Genomic DNA, 18571 nt, shown 5'->3' with positions numbered 1-18571 from the left:
TATCCATGGCTCTGGGCACCTTAGCACATTGATAAGTTATACAATACAACGAAATACCAGCAGCATGAAATAATCATTCAGACAGGAATTAGCCAGACAGACACCTACTGAGACTCCATTCCCTTCATTACTGTGTGAAGCAAAACCACAACCCTCTCAGACAGAGGCAGCATGTCCGGAAGGTCACCAAATTCAAGCTATTTCAGAGGCAAGGGAGCAGTAAGCCCCAGTGTCTCAGAGCCCTCACAAAGAGCACCCTGCCACGGAGAGGGATCCAGCCTAGGCACCCCTGCTGACCACAGCTGTGGTGGAATTGCTTGGGGAGAGAGGTAGTCCCTCAGGTAAACCAGTCTCAGTCCATTAAGGCTTTGTAGGTCATGACAGGGGCAACAGAAGCTCCCTAAAGGTGGGGGGGCACCAGAGCCTGAACCGTGGCCCCAACCCCTGCACAACCCCTTCCCCCGGGACCCTGCCCCTTCCTCCCAAGATCCTGCCCCCTGCTCACTCCTCTCCACCCCCTTTATCCCCGTTGCTCACCCTTACGTCAGGTAAAAAGTGATGGGCCATGGCTCCCTGCCCCCCATCCACCGTTCCAGGGCCCCTGGGTCATACTCACCACCTTAAACTCCACCAGAGACCAATGAGCAGCTCATGCAGATTCCAGAGTGCTGGGATTATATGCTCCAGCAAGATGCGCCGATTAGCGAGTAGGGCACTGCCTTCTGCACCGGATTCAGAATGATTTTAAGGTGCAACCCCCCAAGTAGAGAAATGTCTTGCTCATTGTCCCAGTGTATTTTCCTTGTATAGTACTTTTTCTGTTTGGATAACAGGCTTTTCTGTTTCATATGACTCACGTAGGGGTCTTTCTGCCTTTACATTTAACTTCAACCGACCTTTCCATCTCAGAGATAAATATCTTCTCTTTAATGCTCTGGCTTTTCTGGTACAAGTTAAAGCAGCCATGGGGCTGCCTAGTACGGTTCCTTAGGGTCTTTTCCATTTGCTGATGTGACCCCTAGGAATCCCTCATTGTTCTGTAGCCCCTGACAGGCCAGATAAGCTCACAGCACCCAGTACTTTGCTGGCATACTATTTATGTCATGTGAGAGCTTAAATGAAAGCCAGGATCCTCATAATGATTGTGTGAAGTACATATGGATGACATTTAAGAAGTTGTGTATCTGTATTAAAACATATGCCTACATCAAGGCAGGATTGACAAGCAGATTTTGAGTCACACAAAGGAAGTTGATCCACCTGTTTCACTAGCAGCTATGTAAATTAAGCACTGTAGGCCAATACAGTGGAAGCGAAATCTGCATAGGGAGTAAACAGGAGGATTGGAAGACAGTGGAGGCTAAATCATAGGGAGTTATCCAGACTCTGGGGGCAACACAATGAACTTTGGGGATATAAAGAGGCAGCAAAAGGACATATCTTTATACAACACTGAGGGAACAAAAAGGACAGCACTTTTCACATTCATGAGACTGATTTAAGTGAGAAACTACTGTAGACAAAGATTTTAGTCTAAGTTTAAACTCTAAGAAGCATGTTATACTTTTTGTTTTATATGTAAACATTTCTGTTTCCATTATCCTTATTCAGTATCTCTTAAAACTTAGTCTTTGATAATAAGCGTATGATTGTTTTCACTATAAATGTACCTCAGTGCTGTGATGTTATAGGATGTGATCCTGAGCTGTACAAGTCAAGCTGTGTGTATACTGTTCCCTTACGTACAGCAAATGTGGTAATTCCTGTGAGTGTCCAGTGATGGGGCCTGGACACTATAGGGGGACACGTTCAGAGGGGCTCAGGGTCTGGGTATACCTATTGCTGACAGAGCCCTGAGGAGATTATTTGGATGGCTAACTGTGAGGGCCTGTAACGTGGTTACTCTGGGCTCTGACCATGGGATCAGATCAGAGCAAGGGTCATGGTCAGGAGTCATGCCAAAGATCACAGCCAGAATTAGAGTTAGAAGCCATGCCAAGGATTAAACCAGAGTCAGAGTCATACCAAGGGTCAAGCTAGAATCAATAACTGGATTTAGGGCAAGGCAGCAGTAACAAGGCCATAGACAGGAACTTGGTCTCAGAAGTCTGATCAGCAAGGCCTAGAAATTAGTTGTTCAGACAAGAGGTGTGTCAGGAACAGGAAGCTTTGTACTAAGAGGTGTCCAATCAGCAGTCTGCTCTTAGGCAGCTGATCCTGCTGAGTCAGCAGTTGTAGCCCGTTTGTGGGGTATCAGGAGCAGTTGCCTTATCTGGGCTTGCAGCACAGCGGGTAAGGCTTTTGCTTAGCAACCATGTAACCCTGCATTCAAGTCCTGCTGCACTTAACACTAGCAGACTGGTGGTATCAGGGAGCTGACATCCTGCCAAGCCCAAGCAAGTCTCTCTCTCACTGAGTCAAAGGGATTAACAAGGTGACATGCAGTCCTTGGCATCCTGAAAAGCTGTCACAGCTGGGTATTACAGTGTGTATCATGCTCCAGCCACTTAGAGGGGGCCAGGCGGGATGGGTATTTAGACAGCTCAGGATTTCTTCACATTGAGGAATCTTGAGTTTCCCTTTAGAGAAACACAGTCACTTTGAATCACTGGTGGAACAAAATGACCTTGATGAGGCTAAGGATTTGGCCCACAAAATTCAAGTGCTTACGTGCCACAACAATAGGGTCCATAGAAATTGTAATATATAACATATAATGCAGGACACCAGCTCTATTCTTGGCAAAAATGCTGTAAGATGTGAAACCACAAACAAAAAGAACAAAGTTAATTGATGAGCATAGTACAAAAACCTAAACAAATAACTCACTTGTGCCTGTTTATCGGCAGTCTTAGAAATCAGAGTTTAAAAGACAGATATTCTGCTGCCAAAGTTAATTTGTTGCCGATTCTTTGTTAATATGGTACTTATATAGAATTTCTACAGCAGCTATTCCCATGGCAGCAAAGTGCATTAAATGCAGAGATTAAAATTAAATCACCAGAAAACTGATAATCAGAAGCTGAAGGAAATAAACGTGCCTTGTTCAAAACGTCTTTATTATTAGTTACATTTGTTAAATGTCCTATTACGTTTGATGCACTGGAAGGCAGATGTTGAAAATATTACAAGGGGAAAGAGCAAGGGACCCCGCCACTTACCAAAGGATGGTTAGAGTTCTGTCGTATTTTTCTGCAACAGGTGATGCTAACCCTGTTTAGAGCAGTTCGGCATGACTAAGAAAAAATAAGCTATTTCTAAAGCTTTTTTCTATTGTTAGTTGAGTTGCTGCCAAATTTGTACTGGCTAAAATGCAATTTTACCATTTTGGCTTGATCCTGCACCTACTGAAGGCAATAGGAGTGTTGCCATTGACTTCAAGGGATCCAGGATCACACCCAAAATACTAGACAACATTAACTTTAGCATCAGTCAGTGATTTTAACACTTCCAATTTCTGTTTGTACATTGATAACTCAGTTCTGCCTGATAATGTTAACCACAAATTAAAACCAATTAAATGTTATTAAAGACCCCTAGCATGCATGACAAAAGGAAAGTTGTTAATCCTGTTATCCTGGCTAAATTTCAGATGGTGTAATTACATCCTGATCTTTCTGTACTCCCCCTACAGATCCAAGTAGACACAATATTGTCTGTTACTGTAACCTCTTAATCAGCTGTTGCATCCCATTCAAGGTGGTTGCACTTCAGAAAGTGTAAAGTGATTCCTATATGGGTAGGGTTGCCAATTTTGTAATCACACAAAACTGAACACCCTAGTCGCGCCCATTCCCTAAGGCCATGCTCCCTGCCCCACCCCTTCCCCCAAGGCCCTGTCTCTCACTCACTACATTCCCCCTTCCTTGGTGGCTTGCTCTCCCCCACCCTCACTCACTTTCACTGGGCTGGGGCAAGGGGTTGGGGTGTGGGCTCTGGGGTGGGGCCAGAAATGAGGGGTTCTGGGTGTGGGAGGGGGCTTTGGACTGGGGCAAGAAATTGGGATGCAGGAGGGGCTGACTGCTCTGTCTGGAGGTGCAGGCCCTGGGGTGGGGGATGAGGGGTTTGGGGTGCAGGAGGAGGCTCCAGGGTGGGGGGTGGGGCAGAAGGTTTCAGGATGTGGGAGGGGGCTGTGAGTTGAGGCAGAGCATTGGGGTGTAGGGGAGTGAGGGCTCCATCTTTGGGTGTGGGCTCTGGGGTGGGGCTGGGGGTTTTGAGGTGCAGGAGGGGGCTCTGGGTTGGGGGGAGCTCAGAGCTGGAGGTTGGGGCTCAGGACTCGGGCACAGGCTTACCTTTGGTGGCTCCCAGTTAGCGGCACAGCATGGGGGCTAAGGCAGGCTTCTTGCCTGGCCTGACTCTGCACTGTGCCCCAGAAGCGGCCAGCAGGCCTGGCTCCTGAGTCCTAGACAGAGGCACAGCAGGTGGCTCTGCACACAGCTCTCGCCCACAGGCACTTCCCCCGCAGCTCTCATTGGCCATGGTTCCCAGCCAATGGGAGTGCGGAGCCAATGCTCAGGGCGGGGACAGCACGCGGAGCCCCGTGCCCCCTCGCCTAAGAGCCAGACTGGCTGGCTGCTTCTGGGGTGCAGCGCGGAGCCAGGTCAGGTAGGGACTAGACTGCGTTAGCGCCGCAGCACTGACATCCAGTCGGCGATGTTGACAGGAGCCACCAGGGTCCCTTTTTGACTGGGTGTTTGGGTCAAAAACCAGACACCTGGTCACCTTATAATAATATGCGGCTTGCAAAATGCTTTTGGATGAAGGATTTATATAAATCACAGCTGTTACTGTAGTCATCTTGGATACTGTGAAATAAAAGTGTTAATCAACTAAGGAATAAGAGACAGGGATGGAGAATTAAAATTGCGTGTGCGAGAGAGAAAGCCCTCACTGATGAAAGAAAAAGTAAAATATTTCCTATTTTCCCAAGAGCCACCTTCTTTCCCACTCTGTGACTCAAATAACTACTACTATATTGTTTTCATTGCAGCACTATAGAGAGTACTTTAAATCCATATAATAAATTAACCTATGTATGATATGTGGCAATCTGGAAATTGATTCCCAGTCCTTCTCTTGCATCATTAAGGTTTATATAATGAAGCTGTAAATGAAGTATCAGAAAACAGGTGTAGATGTATTATAAGTGACTTCTGAAAGCAAAGGTGTCAAAACCTCACCACCACCACCTGCTGAAAGAATGTCTTTGTTCAGAAGACTAGAACTAAGTTTGTTTAGTAAAACCAGAATTTCTGCTCTGACTTTCACTGAGAGTAATTCAGATCTTATTATAAAGACACAGTGAAAACAGGTTTCCCCACTTCTGTCATTTATAGTTGGAAGGGTTTTAAATTTAGCTTTAAATTCTTAATGTTTTCATTTTATTATAGATTATGACAAAACGATTACTGATCTTGAGATATGCAAAATCAGGTTGCCTGGCATACATAGTTTCTATGGAGTATAACTAGATGGGAACATGAGCAATAATTTCATAGACAAGCATGAATTCCAAAATATAAATTAAGTAATCAGTTCTGAAAATTACTTGTAAGTTCAATGTTATGATTCTCCTTCAGCAGTAAATTGCATATAGGTAGCTTCAGATTTCAGCTATTAGTAATATTTTAACTGATAGTTAACTCTCTGCTTTCTTCAACTGAGGTTTATTATTTTAATTGGTGTGATTGTGCCAAAGTAAATATATAATTAGTCCTTCTTAGAAATTATTTAGAAAGGCTGTTGTTGATATCAGTCTCTGGATACAATAGCCAGTAGCTAACAAAGATTGCAACACATACAAAGAGACAGTCCTTGTTCATGATTGGCTGAAAGTAGCTGTCAAATGGGTTAATGTGTGTCAATGTTTTATCTTCTTAAAGGATAACAATAATGAAATTTGAAACAATATTCATCAGTTAGATTGCACATTGAAATGAATATATCCATACTGGTTTATAGTGTAGCCATTGAAATCACACATGGAAGTATCTGCTTTCTGAATTGTTCAATAGAGGTAAGTTCCTCCCATCCACCTTAACCTTTAACTTTATTACCCCTTCAAAACAGTGGTTTACAATCAATTACAATTTTGAAGTTAATTGACATAATGGAGATATTTCTACATATTTCTTATGCAGCTTCTTTCAACAATATTTACTTCCCAGGTTAATAAACCATGTTTTGTTCATCAGAATCTTGTTCTTTTCTTTTCTTCACTACATTTGTCAGGCATGATGCTTAGAAAGCCTTCCATATTGCTAGCAGTTTTAGATTAATGCTCAGACTGTTTTCTAGCTTAAATCAGGTTCCAAAGAATTCATGGCCCTGAAAATAAGCAACCAAGCCTACTTTCAAGGCCTTGGTCTCTAACAGAAAAAGATGCCTTACCCTAATGTTACACCAGAACAAAGAAGTGCATTTTAAACAGCTGTCACTTAAGAACACAAGACCTATTAAATGCCCAAACAAGTGAGTAAAAATAAATTGCTAGGCTTGGGAACATGACTCTCTCTTTAAATGAGCTATGACTTTTCTACATGGGGGTACAAGTTGTGTGCTTAGACAAGATTTTGGCTTTCCAAATAACAGGGCGTGGAAGAGCACAGTACAAATATTTCTTCAGTGGAGAATAGACATGCAGAATGCTTCCCTCTGAAAAAGCATACAGAGGCACAGTCTGCTACCCCTCATAGCAGGTTACACTCTAAGGCAGTAGTTCTCAACCAGGGGTACGTGTACCCTAGGGGTACGCAGAAGTCTTCCAGGGGGTACATCAACTCATCTAGATATTTGCCTGGTTGTACAACAGGCTACATAAAAAGCACCAGTAAAGTCAGTACAAACTAAAATTTCATACAGACAATGAGTTGTTTATACTGCTCTATATACTATACAGTGAAATGTAAGTACAGTATTTATATTCCAATTGATTTATAATTTTATAATTACGTGGTAAAAATGAGAAAGTGAGCAATTATTCAATAAGTGTGCTGGGACACTTTTGTATTTTTGTGTCTGATTTTGTAAGTAAATAGATTTTAAGTGAGGTGAAAGTGGCCTTGCATGAAAGTATGCAAGACAAATCAGACTGCTGAATGAGTAGATTAGTCTGGAAAGGTTGAGAGCCACTGCTCTAAGGTGCTTATACAGCGCCCCCATTGCCACAGTATCTCTACTGCAATCACATCTCTGACTGCAGTGTAGACATGCCCTAAGCAACTTGTCGAAGATCACACAAGAAGTCTTTGGCAGAGTAAGGAACTGAAGCCAGGTCACCTGAGTCTCTGGATAGTATCGAAGCCTCTAGTGCAGGGGTAGGCAACCTTTCAGAAATGGTGTGCCAAGTTCACTGTAATTTAAGGTTTCACGTGCCGGTAATACATTTTAATGTTTTTTAGAAGGTCTCGCTCTATAAATCTATATTATATAAATAAACTATTGTTGTATTTAAAGTAAATAAGGTTTTTAAAATATTTAAGAAGCTTCATTTAAAATAAAATTAAAATGCAGATCTTATCAGTTTAGTGTGATCCTTGCCCTCGCTTTTCCTTGCTGAGTTTTCCAATGTGGGCTACAGCAGGGGGTGACTGACGAGCGCTGGGTCGAGGCCAGGAGCAGAGCCCTGGGCTGGCTGCCGGTACCCCAGGCTGGCAGTGGGCTGAGCGGGGCTGGCTGCCGGAACCCCAGACCAGCAGAGGGATGAGCCGCTCCGCCCACTGCCAGCTCGGCTCAGTCCGCTGCTGGTCTGGGATTCCAGCAGGAGTGAAAGTAACTTAAATTTCTTACAGGTACTGTCATATTGCAACCCCCCTGGGAGGGAGAAGCTCAGGGGCTGGGGATGTGTGGGTGTGGGGGGGAGCACTCAGGGCAGGGGGTTCGGGTGCGGGGGGCTCAGGGCAGGGGGTGGAGATGTGGATGATGTAGGATTCAGGGCTGGGTGCATGGGAGCTGCAGGAGTCAGGGTTGGGTGGCATGAGGGGCTCAGGGCAGGGGGTTGGTGTGTGTGTGTAGGGGGGAAGTCCTGGGGGGGCGGGGGCAGGGGCTTGGGGCTGGCCTGGGACAGTCCCGGTTGCAGCCGGGTTACCTGGATGGTGGATGGGTCCCTGCCCCATGCTGTTCCTATTCCTGCCAAGGGAGCTGTGGGCCAGCTGTGTGGGGGCACTGCATCTGCAGACAAATGGGGGGCCTTCCCCTTCCCCCCCCCAGGGGCCGCAGCTGTGCACGCCGCAGGGACGGCACGTGCCTGCAGTGCCCTGGTATCCAGGCACAGTGGCGAGAGAGGGGCAGCAGGACAGGCTGGGATGCAGACACCTTCACCGCACCTCCCGCCGGCCCCTTTCAGTTTCCTGACTGCCTGCTGCTTAGTCCGGTGCAAGGGGCTGCCAGCGCCAGCCTGCAGGAGAGTTCCGGCAGCCAGCAGGACCCCAGCTGGGAGTGCGCCACACGCTGTGCCTCCACCCGCAGCGAAGCACCCCAGCATCGTCCGGCTCCGAGCGTGCATGCTCCGCCTTACTTTCACTTCTAGGTTCCAGCTGCCGGACCCTTGCCAGCTGGGATCCCAGCGGCCAGGACCCCAGCTGGCAAGGGGCTGGCAGCCGGAACTCCAGAGCAGCGGCGGGCTGAGCGGAGCCGGCAGCTGGGACCCCAGAGTGGCAGTGGGCTGAGCGGCTCAGCCCGCTGCCGGGCTGGAGTTCCATCCGTCGGCTCCTGTTAGCCGGGGTTCCAGCTGCTGGCCCCGCTCAGTCCACTGCCGGCCTGGGGTTCCTTCCATTCAGGCCAGCAGCAGGCTGAAAGGGACTGGCGGCCAGGACCCTAGGCTGGCAGTGGGCTGAGCGGGGCCAGGGCTGGGGTTCCGGCCACTGGCTCCTGCCAGCCGGGGTCTCAGCTGCCGGCTCTGCTCAGCCCGCTACTGGCCTGGGGTTCCCTTCACCCAGGCCGGCAGCGGGCTGAGCAGGGCCGGCGGCCAGGACCTCGGCGTGCCATTAAAAATCAGCTTGCGTGCCACCTTTGGCACGCGTTCCGTAGGTTGCCAACCCCTGCTCTAGTGCCTAGTAGCCATTTCCTGTCTACCAGCCCAACGCTGAAGGGGATGAGGACATTGGCTAGTTGTGCGGTGAATTCAGCAACTGCTTGGATGAGCAAGGAAGAGAAGGAGGGGCATTAGTAGTTTGGTCTTCTATTTTGCCATTTAGTATGGAAATATCATACACCTACATGTATCTGTTTTACTTGCTGAGAGAGCAAGTGAGTAAGTTTCTTACAAGGATTGTTAAATAAACAATATACAAGCTGGCTTGGTGCTGTATTTACAGAATGTTAACTTTGTTATTTGAAATCCACAGAATTTTTTAATGAACGTGGTCTTTCCTCTAGTTTTGCAAATTTCTTTTCCTGTGCAGGTGTCTGGTATTGTCCTTCTACCCCATATCAGCATTTGCACCGGAGATGTAGATGAAACATTATTTGGATTGAAATATTTCAGACATGAATCTTTATTTAGTAATTTTTTGGTTTGGTGCTTTTTTTCCTCCTGCCAAAACCAAATGTATTAACTGAATGCAGGGCCGGCTCCAGCGTTTTTGCTGCCCCAAGGGACTGAGGGACCCACCACCAAATTGCCGCCGAAGAGCCGGATGTGCCGCCCCTTTCCGTTGGCCGCCCCAAGCACCTGCTTGCTGCGCTGGTGCCTGGAGACAGCCCTGACTGAATGAGCTCCCATTTATCTCTAGGTAATGTTTAAAATCGTTGTTAGTGATTTACAAAAAACATCCTCGTGGTTCATGAGTGAAAAGGTGTTTTACTGGGTTCCCATCTGAATTCCTGTGTTCTGTAATTAAGGGTTCAGTTATGTCATTTCACTACAGACTTTTGCAAGGGGTGGTGCCTTGGTTGACTGGCTTTGCTGGACAATGCATAGGGGGATGGACTAATGGCCAGGAACCCCCAACTTACTAGTGAGTGAGTACCCCCTGCCATCTCTCCACTGAACACTCATATATGGGGGGGAGGGATAGCTCAGTGGTTTGAGCATTGGCCTGCTAAACCCAGGGTTGTGAGTTCAATCCTTGAGGGGGCCACTTAGGAATCTGGGGCAAAATCAGTACTTGGTCCTGCTAGTGAAGGCAGGGGGCTGGACTCGATGACCTTTCAAGGTCCCTTCCAGTTCTAGGAGATGGGATATCTCCATTAATTTATTTATTTATTTATATGGGACAGGCAGAATATGGCTCTTAATGTTCAGTAGATCATTATTTGGCAGTATAGCACCAATATGTCTAGAGTTACACTAGCCCAACCCCATTGATTTCACTAGGACCGGACCAGTGTAAGTGAGAGAACTGAACCTGTCATATTTTAAATTTTCACTTATGAAGTTCCTCTCTGAATTATTGAATTGAAAGAGGAGGGATACATTTAATTGACATATGTGAACAAATAGATGCTAACATTAGCAGATGCTTAAAATGGGTTTTGAGAGGAAAATATTTGAAGAGGATCATTTAGAGGGGATGTATCAGTTCCCACTGACAAACAGCGGAGTAAACAGTATTGTTGTTGTTTGTGGAACAGAATGAAAGACTGTTTTTAGCAAAAAAACATATTGCTAATATTTGCTAAATATTAGGGACTGTTCCCCTGGGGGTGAAAAGGGGCAATTGGCCCTATATTTACATTTTACTTAGTGGACAGGTGAACTAGCTTAGCTGATTACCAAGTTTCTATCAGCATCAATGTTACATTTTTCATAAATTTGCTGCGTAATTAACATTTTCACTTATGGAAAAAACAGCCATAAAATACCCTATTTGCATTCAGTTATAGCTATTCCTGTCATAAAACCTTTATGTATCAGCCATCCATGCTAAACAAGTCTTATCAACGTGCCTCAAGAGCCAAGCATTTCTGCTTTTGTATTCCTGCTACAAATCCACAGATGTAACATCATCAAAGGGAGCTATTTGTGGAGGCACTTGCTATGCCCAGGCTGACAGGCTGCTTAGCACAATTACATGTTATTTGGACACATCTGGTGTCACTTATCAAACCATCTTTGAATATCCTATGCATGTCCCTCCTCATGGTCCCTGTTATCCCCCCCTCACTTCCTACACATCCCCACACACAATTATTGCAGGCAGTTGAATCTCTCTGACATCCCCTGCTGCTGTCTACATATATTACAGGCTGCAGTTTCATATGCCGCTCTCTCAATGGATGTACAATCAGGCCTATAGAAGCAATGCAGTATCTACCCTCTCTAGTACTATGATACTGTTTGTTCTCATAAGCCAATCAAATTTGGGCTGGGTCAGTTCTTTACCTCCAAGGAACACCTCCGTACCACAAGAATCGTCAATGGAGATTCAGTAGGTGCTACTCATCCTTTTGAGTTATTCCCCAACCAATGGGATGGAGGTGCCATGTATTTGTCATTCTTTGTGACGGAAGGTGCCATAAAAATGTATAATCATAATGTTCTACAAAGTAATGGCACAATGGGGTTCTGGTCCATGACTAGGGTTCCTACATGCTACTACAATCCAAATGAATATTAATAATAATAAATACTAATAAAGCAGTTTGCCTTATAAGAATGATGAAAGTCTCCTGTTTCTCATCTTTTCATATGCAAGCTGTACTTCTTGTGTCTCAAATTGTCTAATGGGTTGCTAATAATTGCAAAAATTAGATAATATTTCATGGGTTTTCCTTTAAATTTGGTTGCAATGCTTAGGGTAAAAAAGCAGATATGGATTACTGAAAAATGAAATAATTCATTTTTGCCCAGAAAGTCAGTACCACTCAAGCACAACATGATTTTAATTATTAATATATGTATGATCTGTGGCCAGAAGCTCCAGCGTGTTAAGAGCTCTCCACTCCCTCTATTGGTGAAAAGGAAAAAGTGCTGCCCAAGAGAGCTGCTTTTCCCTAGGCTACCTACCAACAGTTCCTCTAGTGGCATTTGTGTCATCACCATAATTATAGGTGAACTTGAATGTTTTTGGGGGGAGGGGGAAGTGAGCTCCCAGAGAGGTGCAGGGAGTGGACAGTGCTCATTTCCAAGCAGTCAGGACTATTCTGAAGGGTCCTAAGTGATCTTGGCCCCGCTCCTGTGAGAAGCAATGCAGACAGATGACTTTGCCATGAGGACTGTCACAGACTAAGGACTTTGCAACAAGAGATGACCCAGAGGACTTCAAGGTGAGAAATGATGCAGTGGACAGCAGCAGAGCTGAGTGGACTCTGGTGAGCCACTGCCTACCCAGCAGCTTAATAAAACTGATTCACTGACCTGGGCTGAGGAGGTGGCATCTCCAGACAGGACAAGGCAAGCAACTCCATTGTGGCTGGAGACCAACCTGCAAAGAGACACATGGGCCAGTTCTACTCACTGACCCAAATTGTGGGTGGGGTTTGGTGGATGGGTGAGATGGTGCAGCCAACAGGGTATTACCTGTGGAACTTTCTCGCCAGCAGCCTGCAAAGTACTTAAACTCATGCTTAAGTTTTAAATACATGAATAATCCCATTGACTTTGATGGGATGATCTGTGTTCTTAAAGTTAAGCATGTTAGTGATTTGCTGGGGAGGCCTAAGGGCTATCAAGGACTGTTATAGGAGGGTAGACAAAGAACTGCCAAAGTTAGCAGAAGGGGGTATTTTATTCTTTGCTTGCATATCTATTCTTCTGCTGTTTTCCCGAGGTTATGACTGTGTTCACTCTCCCCTAATAAAGGTTCTTTTGTAGAGTCTCCCAGTGCCTGTCAGTAGGGAAGTTCTGCTTGTTAAGGGTATCTAGGGAGCGTATGTTTAGTTTTTCCAGGTTCCTGGGTGGGGGCTGGAGCCAGTTTAGTTATCTGTCAAGAGGGACCCCTAGATACATTGCACCCAGCCCTTTTTGATGCTGTTAACCACCTGACAGAAGAGTTACATATGTGTTATGTCAATATGGTCAAATAATTTTAGTGTGAGTTTTGTATGTTAATGATATTTGTTTTATATAGAGGATACGTTGAAAGGACTTTTTGGGACAATATGCATGACATGGATTTCCTAGGAAATACCTGGGGATGAGGGGAATGCAAAGGATCTACTTCAAATCCATCCTTTTGAAGCTCTGCTCTGTGGAGAGAAGTCAATTGATTACCGATTACCTGCTTCTGAGAACTCCAAAGATCCCACCCTGTATACAAGGAGGAACTAAACTTTTCGTGAGCGTGCCAGTCCTGAGCTAAGGTTGTTATGACCTTGTGACCACAAAAAGAGATCCCTTTGGAGGGGTTTGAAGAACTCAGCTGCTAAACCCTCTATTGGAGACAGTAAGCTTACTAGCATGTGTGTAGATTCTTTCATTTTTTGTTAACGTTTTCTCTGTAATGCTTTTAGCTTAAAAATAAAAGAGGCTTGCACAGGAAGTGCTGAGTGGTAACTTATAACTGTTGGCAATTACACCGTATACCCTCTCTGAGCAGTGGCAGATTAGCCACTAGGCCAATGGGGCCCATGCCCAGAGGCCCCAGCCAACTGGGGGCCCCTGGAAAAATGGGTGCCCCCACACCCCAACCTGCTCAGCACTCCTGCCGGGGGAGCAGGGGAAGTCCCCATGCCCTGATGCTATCAGGAATGCAAGACAAGCAGAGAGGGCAAGCTCCCATGCCCCAACCGCTTTTCCCCAGTAGGAGCACCAGAGGGGGGTGGGTGGCGGGGGGACGACACCTGCAAGCAGAAGGGGTGGGGAGGGCCCCCCCCACTTGTTTTGGCCTAGGGCCCCATAAAACCGTAATCCATCTCTGTCTGAGGGGAGACATGAAGCAGGCTGCTTATGCAGGCTGCCTTTTCCTGGGCACAACACAGTGAAGGCAGGGAGTAGTTGAGCCTGGAAATACCCCAGCTGGGGGTGGGGGTGGCGGGGAGAGAGGGAGAGTTCTCTCTCTCCATAGATATATATATAACAGTTAGGGGGCCAGAAGCCTGAAAGTGGGTGCCATTGCTGGACCACTAAGGGGAAATAAGGTGCAGTTGCCCTGAACTGTGACACCCAGTAAGACCACATGTATGTTGTGGTCGTGAATCTCTCCCTGGTAGGGCACCCCCTTTAAGCTATGTGAGGAGTGCATGCACAAGTTCAATTACACCAACTCCACCCAGCAGGTGCCACAGGGCATCTTCCTAGCAGGGCAGTGCTCACCTTCCAGCCATGGCCTCTCAACAGTATCATCCCCTAACTGCAGCCCCAATGATGCCACCAAACAACATAATCAGCAAAAGGGGTTAAACAAAAGAAAGGCAGAAAAAAACCCTGTAGGCAGCTCCTTCCAGGATATGGGCCTCTCTCACTTCAGAGGGGACCTATGAATGTCAGTGTCCACCTCAGAGCTCACTGGTTTTGGTACCAGCCTCAGGTCTTTTCCCTTCAGCTCAGGGGTTCTACACTCTCCTGCTGCAAGGGCAGAGGTCTGCAAGTTGTCAGGCCTCCCTTCAGACTGGAAGAGCTTCAGCAATTTGTTCCCTTCCTAGGGCTGCATTCAGCTGAGTGGAGTTCCCTCCTTTTAACTCCTACTCCAGCCCTGGCATGATTTGCAGGTGTGGCAGAGCAGGGCCACTCCAGCCCAAATCAGCTCCTTTACCATCTCCATGATAGTGTGGGATTTATGTACCCCTCACAGTTGCCAGTTGGATTGAACAGAGAGTTCTGTCGGCCCTTAGATTTAAAGAAAAGTGCTTCTCGAGCCAGCAAAGCCATTAGATCGGGGGCAGGCAAACTTTTTGGCCTGAGGACCACATCGGGTTTCCGAAATTGTATGGAGGGTCGGTTAGGGGAGGCTGTGTCTCCCCAAACAGCCAGGCGTGGCCCAGCCCCCTATCTGACCCCCCCTACTTCTCACCTGATTGCCCCCCCAGGACTCCTGCCCCATCCAACCCTCCCTGTCCCCTGAGGCCCCCCTGGGACCGCTGCCCCATCCACCCCTCCCTATCCCCTGACCGCCCCCGGATCCCCCACCGCCCCATACAACCCCTCCTCTCATTCCTGACTGCCCCCCCCCCCCCGGGACCCTTGCCCCATCCAACCACCTCTTCTCCCTGCCCCCTGACCGCCCCCAGAACCCCTGCCCGATTGCCCCCTGCCGCCCCATCTAACCCCCCCCTCCTTCCTGACTGCCCCCCCTGGGATCCTTGCACCCATTCAACCCCCCGTTCTCCACTCTCTGACCACCCCAACCTCTATCCACACCCCCACCCCCTCACCACCACCCCGACCTCCTCTGCCCTTTATCCAACCCAACTCTATCCTGCTCCCTGCCCCTTTACTGTGCTACCTGGAGCACCAGTGGCTGGTGGTGCTACAGCCGCGCCGCCCAGAGGACCAGGACAGGCAGCTGTGCTGCCCGGCTGGAGCCAGCCACAGCACTGTGCAGCACAGAGCACTGGGTCAGGCCACGGATATGCAGCTGCGCTGCGCAGCAAGAGTTTGCAGCCCTGCCGCCCAGAGCATTGGGCTGGCAGCGCAGTGAGCTGAGGCTGCGGGGAAGGGGGAGTAGCGGGGGGCGGGGGCTAGCCTCCCAGGCCAGGAACTCAGGGGCTGGGCAGGAGGGTCCTGTGGGCCAGATGTTTGAAAACCTCTCCTTGAAAACCAGCAGGAGTTCCATCTCCATTGAGTCCTTCTTTCAGATTAAGCTGTCTACGGCTCTGGCCATACTAATTCCGTAAGAGAATTAATAAAGCAGTAGGGTTCTACTTCTTTCTAGATGCTGAACACCTGCTGCAAGGTGCTGAGCACACTCAGTCACCACTGAAGACACTAGCAGGGGAACAGCATCTCTTAGAATCAGGTCTGCAGAGGGCAGAAATTTCTATTAGTGCAGCCGACTCATTTATCATCTTTTCTATTTGCATACTTTTGCAAAGTGGCTCGGAAATGCTTCTGAAGCCATTCAGAGGGCAGCAGTCACTGTAAATTTGCTGCCAAATGGCCTGTAAAAAATAGAAATAAAATGGCTTTCATGTCATTAAATTCTGCTTACAGGCAGACTGGAGAGTCTTTCTGAAGATGCCAAGAAAAAAAAATTGGACAGCGGATGGCTGCTCACAAAAATAAATGTCCCTTTAAAAATCCCTGAAGTATTTTGCATATTATATTTTATTTGCATGTTTTGAATACCAAACCCTTATTTCTGTCAGTAAATTCAGTCAGTAACCAATTTTCCACAAATATTTCACTGACCTAATGTTTTCTAGAAGAAAAGCAATTTATTGATCAGAGCATCATGCCTACAGATCTAGATAATCTCAATGTACACACCTTCTTATAATAGAAACCAGGACAGTGCAATGGATAGTGCATAGGGCTGGAGTGGCCAGGAGACCCCCATGGTCTATTTGTAGCTCTCTTACTATGTGACCTTGGACAAGTTGCTTCACTTCACTGTGCCCAATTTCTCCATCTGTAAAATAGGGGCCATAGTGCTTATGTACCTTTAGACAGATTACTGAGCTCTGTGGGTGAAATGTGCTAGCTGGAGTAAGTGCGCGGCCTTATTAATGATCTCTCCTCAGTTTGTTTCTATTCCAGAGGACAAATTTTATTTTTCCTGCATGAAATGCTAAATGAAGAGCAGTTAGGGCCCAATCCAGCTGCTACTGATGTCAACGGCACAATTCTCATAGACTTCAATGGTGCAGGATCTTTCCCTTTAAGATTAAGAACTCAATTAAGGGGTGCGTTATGACTCCTTTATGCTGGTGTAAAGGTTCTGTAAAGATTTCCTAAAGGCTACAGTAGGAATATAATCAGTGCAGAGGGAGTCTTTAATAGGTGTAGGGCTCTCACACAACTCTGCATGAGCCCTGGGTAGAGGTGTGGTGGTTTGGGTATCCCTAAGCTATTGGTCCGAAAGGACTGTTATTATCTGGGCACCAGTTAAGGTAAACTTCAGGCTGCTCTAACCTGCATCAAGAGACAACCTGAACTTTGGCAGCCTTTTGCAATGTTCCCTTTAATTTTTTCCACCCAAGTGCGGAATAAATTTTGTTATGTGCACTAAGGTAATGTGTGGATGTGTACCACCAGTGGAAACAAAAAACTTAGATATAATTATATATTTTTAAAAAGTTACCATAGGGATAATTACTCCAGCTAGGATAAGTTAGGCATTTTAGAACTCACTACTCACAGAATTAAATTTAAGTGTAAGAGAGAAATAAAAATTATGAAATTCATAAACCACTCAAAACACTAAAATAACACTTGGAAAGCATAAAATGAGTGAGAATATATGTGCATTGCAGGAAGTACGAAGAAGTAACACCACCACACACATGTGTTGGGAGATGTGTGACACAGACAATGTGCGTGACACAGAGACTGAGAGAGAGACACACACAGAGACAATATGAGTGTATGTGTGACACAGAGTCTGTGTGCGCGCTGGCTGCTGGGGAAGTTCTTGAGAGATGCCATCTGCTGTCTCTTTAAGGCACTAACTGAAAGCTCTCCTCCTCCTGAACCATGTCCCTCCTTCCCCTCTCTGCAGAGATGGGGTACATGGGCGGGGGGGGGGGGGAGGGAGAAGAGAGATTATGTGTGCTAGCTGCTGGGGAAACCTCAGAAACCGTGCACGCTCTCATTAAGGCACTCACCAGGCTCGTTCAGACCTTAGAGCTGCTCCAAGTCCTGAGCCCTGTCCCCTCTCCCCTGCTCTATGGAGATGGGGTACAGTGGCTTGGGGAAGGGGGACACCCTGACATCAGCCCCCTGCTCTGCACAGCTAGCAGGAGGATCCCAGGAGCAGCTGCAGGAGCAACATGGCTGCAAAGCAGCAGGGGGAGGGGGCAGCTGAACACACGCTGCGGATGTACGCGGCTCTGCTAATCAAGTGCACGGCCCTTGAATCTCTCCTGGGCGGCTGCCCAACTGCACAACTTAGAGGGAACACAGTATAGAGGCAGCACAAAGGTGGTGTAAAGTTACTGGTCCCTGCACCAAACATTACCAGTGTAGGGATGAATTTTTCCCTTAGGTCCCGAGATCCTGCAAATGTTAATTACAAGTGCATTGTGCTCAATAGCGTTTCCAGGATTGGCCCTCAATTCACAATTTGAAAAGCTAACAAGCAATGGATCTGATTCTGCAAGGTGCTGAGTGGCTTCCATGAGGTGCTGAGCACCTGAAAATTCCAATAAAGCTAAAGAGATGTACAGTAAACTGTATGATTGGGCCCAATGTCTCCTACTGTGAAATAAACAGAGCTCATTATTCTCAGTTATGAAACTGAATATAGGAGATGCACTTACACTGTGAAAAAAAATCAGCACGGCCAAATGTTGGAAGCATCAATGTTCAAAACACACACACACACACACACACACACACACACACACGCTGCCAGATGCAGAGTGCTGGCCTCTAGCTGGGAACAGGGGAGGGACAGGATCTAAAAATAGCACAAGAGATGCTTCTGCTACAGTTGCCTTTTCTGTTCCAAATTCTCATTTCCATTCTGTACAAGTGAGAAAAAAAAAAGAAGAAAGGAAAGAAAAAAAGGTTTCTGTGCTCTTTTAGGGTGTG

This window comes from Chrysemys picta, chromosome 1 (genome assembly GCF_011386835.1).
Source record: "Chrysemys picta bellii isolate R12L10 chromosome 1, ASM1138683v2, whole genome shotgun sequence".
In the NCBI taxonomy this organism is placed as follows: Eukaryota; Metazoa; Chordata; order Testudines; family Emydidae; genus Chrysemys; species Chrysemys picta.
This window is presented reverse-complemented; position numbering follows the sequence as displayed.